Genomic DNA, 4690 nt, shown 5'->3' on the forward strand with positions numbered 1-4690 from the left:
GACCAGAACATTCTGACAGAACCCGACCAGAACACTGTAGAGGAACTGATGCAGCTGGAGAACCACAGATGGATCAACGAACAGAACCATAGTCTGTAGGGTTCTGCAGGTTCTTTTCGTCTCCACGTTGCATGTCAGTCACTTGACTTCCTGTTTGATTTTGTAGGAACCCTTATTTCTTAGCTCTTAGTTTGGACCTGAGACCGGTTCTGTAGAATGTTTCTGGTTTCTGGGTTCTTGGTTCTGGTCCACATCATCCCGGAGTCGTCTGAGGTGATTGCTGGTTCTAAGAGTTTAAATTTAAATAAAACTAAACGGTTCTGAAAGTCCAACAGAAACTTTTCAATTATGTGTTTTAACAGAGCTCTTACTCTGAAGAGTTTTTAAAAGCTTTATTTTGAAACTCCAGGTCCAGAGCTCTTCCTGTTTGCTCCAGGAGTTTATTTGGACTTCATCCTGAATTCTGCAGAACCCTAAAACTTTAATCAGAATCTGATGGAAGCACAGGAGGAAGAAAAGCATGCTGGGTAATGTAGAACACCCACAATCTGCTGAGTCACCGGTTGTCATGGTGATTCCCGCTGTTTTTCAGGCAGGGCAGTGCTGCAGGTGAAACGCAGAGTAAAAAGCAAGCCTCAAACTCTGTCAGTGTGAAAACTAGAAGTCAGAACAAAGAGCTTCTTGACCCGTGAGCAGCAGGAGGTTCTGATGGTACCACAGGTTCTGTTTGATGGTTCTTCAGGGTTTGATGGAGAAGTTAAACAGAACCTCCACTTCCTGTTCCTGTTCTCAGCCCCTCAAACAGAGGTTGTTTCAAGAGGACTGGAAGATCCCACAAAGACCTGGAGGTGGGCCAGACCTTCAGGTACCAGAAGGTCAAAGAAGACATCATGAAATCCCTCAAGACTGGCTCAGAGACATTGTAAAATGAAGACACGTCGAAGACATGATGAAGACAACGAAGACACTTTGAAAAAATGCTGAGGACAATGAAGACATGTTGAAGATGAGTTAAAGACATTTTGAAGACATATTTGCGTCCCCAGAGACGATGGACCTCTGATTTTCTCTTCCTGACCTCAAACCTCACATTCAGACCCACCTACACCTGGTCCATCTGGTCCACCTGGTGAACCAAACTCAAACATTACGAGGAAGTCCTCGTCCCCACGCCGGACACCTGGCAGGTGGGTCTGTTCCTGGAAGAGCTCGATCATCACTGTTCAACGGAGCGGAGTCATAAAAACACAAAGTGAGTTTGGTTTGAGGAGCTCAGGTTTCAGTTCTGCTGCAGGACCAGAGGACAGGTGGACACACCTGAGCTCAGGTGAACACACACACGCCTGTGGTCAGGACGGTTCTGTGTGCAGTCGGACCGTGACCTGGCTGTTGTTTAAATTCTGCTGCTCCTGTGAGCACACCTGCAGCTGAGGTCAGAGGCCCCGCCCACAGCTCACCTGAGAGAGGCAGAGACCTCAAACCAGAGCGAGTCGGAAGAAACCCAAGTCCCCGGAGAGACAGGCTCCAGGAAGTAGTCGGGGTCTGTAAATACAAGTGCCTAAATCCGTCCTCATCCTGGTGTAATCTGGATTAGATTACAGATTGAATCTAATCTGATGATTTATTTTTCTTCTGTTTGGATCAGATTTTAATCACTGCTGATTGTTCAAGTTTATAAAAACATTAAATTCATCAAGAGCTGCTGAGTGATGCTCCGCCCCTTTCTGCTCCTGAAAAGGGCGGGAATCACCATGGCAACCAGTGGCTCAGCAGTTTGCGGGTCTTCTGAATAAATAAATAAGATATAACTTTATTGATCCCACAGGAAACTGTTGTGTCAGGGTTTCAGTACAAAAGAACAGACACAAGGAATCACACAAGATATAAACAATAACAGAGAATATAAAAATAACAGAGAATATAAAAATAACAGAGAATATAAAAATAACAGAGAATATAAAAATACCAACATTAAGTCGTAAACCGGTGCAGACAGAAACACTAAAGAGTTTATGTTGGTGCAGGATTAATCTTATTGTGTAGAAAGGGGGAGGGGTTGAACAGTTGGAAGGACTTCCTGTTGTTCTGTGGAGCACCTGGGTGGTCTCAGTCTACAACTGAAGGTGCTGTGGTCAGAGTCCAGGGTGTCATGGGGGGGGGGGGGGGGCGCGTTGTTCAGGATCTGGAGCAGGTTCCTCATCATCCTCTGCTCAGACACCTGTCAGAGACTGCAGGTCCACTCCCAGAACTGAACCAGCTCTCCTGACCAGTCTCATCAACTTCCTTCACCCTGCTGCCCAGCTCACCACATCGTAGAAGAAGATGCTGAAGAACACCGAGTGGAGAAACATCTGCAGCATGGTCCTGCAGAGACCACCGAGTGGTGAAACATCTGCAGCATGGTCCTGCAGAGATCACAGAGTGGAGAAACTTCTTCAGCATGGTCCTGCAGAGACCACCGAATTGAGAAACATCTGCAGCATGGTCCTGCAGAGACCACCAAGTGGAGAAACATCTGCAGCATGGTCCTGCAGAGACCACCGAGTGGAGAAACTTCTTCAGCACGGTCCTGCAGAGACCACCGAGTGGAGAAACATCTGCAGCATGGTCCTGCAGAGATTAACGAACCCGAGTCTCCTCCTAAATTACCCAGCATGCTTTTCTTCCTCCATTGTCTCCATCATGGCCGCCTCACGGACCCTTCATGTTGTCTCTGATGTTCAGAAGGACTCAGCCAGACAGGAAACAGAAATAGGACTGAACCTGGACTTTCACAATAAGAGTATGACAGCTCAGGTAACTTCCTGTTTTTAGCAGAAACGTCTAAAGGTTGATGTTTATTTGTTTTTCGTCTTTGTTTATTTTATTGTTAACTCAAATTCTGGAGAGTTGTCCAAACAGCCGGGGTCAAAGGTCACAGAGACGACCTGGTCCGGTCCAGGGTCAGTCGAGACCTGAAATGCCCGGTTCAATAAAAGTTCAATAAAATCCTTATGTTTTTCTTCACTTGCTCCCAGAAGCTTTGAGTCAACAGATCAGACAGAAACCCAGATCAGGTCCAACCAAAGCAGAACCAGAACCACAGGCGACCCGGCCCGTTTGCTTCCTCAGAGCTCCACTTGGTTCCACTCGCACAAACAAACCCTCCTAATTAATGGAAACTGAGGCGGCCCGGCTCGGCCCAGTCGCGTAGGAACCGAGGAACCCGGGTCTCTGAGGGGACCGGTGCCCCGAGCAGCAGGTCTGGGTTCTGAGTCCAGACCAGAAGACCCGAGTCAGAACCTTAGAACCTGTCAGGATTTTAACTTTAATAAAAGAAATTGGTTCTTATTTTTATACAAAACAATTAAAGTTTGAATAATTTTAACTGATTGTATTCTGTTTACACAAATAAAAACAAACAAACAAACAAACAAGATGTTTGATGAATAAAAACATCACTGAAGAAAAATCATCAAAAAAATGGTTGAAAACAACAATAATATTATTAAAGAGTTTAAATATTAAACGTTTTATAAACAATTCATAAACTGAAATTAAAAGAAAACGTTTAAAAAAAACTAAATAAAAATAAGACTTTAAATAAAACTGAATATTCTGAAAAAATATATATTTTTTATTATTTTATGGACACTTATGGAGACTATAATCAAAAATGACTAAATTGATAATTATAATAAAAATATAAATATTTAGACTTTTGAAATAAATAATATTAAGAACAAATGAGAAAAATAAATAAAATAATTTGAAAAAATATTTTAAAAGTTCAGAAATATTTTTTTTTAAACTGAAGAATATTTAAGATGATTTAAATAAATAAATCACTTTAATTAAAAGCTATTTATCAAAAATGTTTTATTCCAAGAATGCGACGTGTTTACAAACAAACAAACAACAAAGGGTCCGGGTTGAGCCTAAAGGTCAGAGCCGCTCCATCCCGGAGTAAACAACAACAACAAACAAATAAACAAACTCTTGACTCACATGTGAAAATCCTGCGGGTTTAAAGTCAGAACATCCCGGTTCGGTCCGGCTCACTGCGTCCAGAACCGGACCGGACCTGCAGCGCAGAGACTCAGATCCATGGTGGTCCAGAAGTGGGTTCCCAGAACTCCGGGGAAGAGTTTAAAATCCAGCAGAACCGGACCGCCTCACTGCGTCCGGTCCGGTTCAGACAGCATCTCGCAGCTTCAGGTGGTTCTGGTCCAAAAGCAGAGACAAACCCATCAGAACTCCTCAGAATGAAACCTGGTCCACTGGAAGGCTTCAGATCCAACAAAGTCCGGTTCGGGTCCAGATGCGGCTCAGACCAGCTTCTCTTCAGAACCGACTGAAGTTCTGTTGGAGCGACCTGTTCGGTCGGGTTCGGGCTGCTTCTGCTGACCCGCCAGACTCCAGTCAGACCCGCCGCTTGATCGCCCCGGAGCGCCGGAGAGAGAGAGGGAGGGGGCGGGGCCGGAAGTCTCGCGATATTACATCACAAGTCTCGTTCTTTCTCGTTCTGGCGGACCGGGAACTTCGGTTCTGGTTCGGTTTCGACGCTGCTCTGGACTTTTTATCAACACTTTTCAAACTGGGGCTCAGGTCCGGTCCGGTCCGGAAGGATTCTGTGCTTTTAGAGAGATTTAAAAACCTTAAACTGTGTTTTAATGAAACGTTTTAAAATAATTTAAAAAGTTGTTTCTCT

The 4690-nt window shown here is 44.4% G+C and overlaps 1 protein-coding gene across 1 annotated transcript in view; it reads right to left on the reverse strand.

The window, feature by feature from the left end:
* LOC119426451 (sodium channel protein type 2 subunit alpha-like) overlaps positions 1–4112 on the reverse strand; it is a 124956-nt gene extending 120844 nt beyond the window's left edge. The window contains exon 1 of the mRNA XM_037694012.1: positions 3988–4112. The gene's annotated coding sequence lies outside the window, so the exon portion shown is untranslated. The remainder of the gene's footprint in view (positions 1–3987) is intronic.
* Between the last annotated feature and the right edge of the window lie 578 nt (positions 4113–4690).

The sequence above is a fragment of the Nematolebias whitei genome, chromosome 20 (assembly GCF_014905685.2).
Source record: "Nematolebias whitei isolate Nwh7 chromosome 20, NemWhi1, whole genome shotgun sequence".
NCBI classification, from domain to species: Eukaryota; Metazoa; Chordata; class Actinopteri; order Cyprinodontiformes; family Rivulidae; genus Nematolebias; species Nematolebias whitei.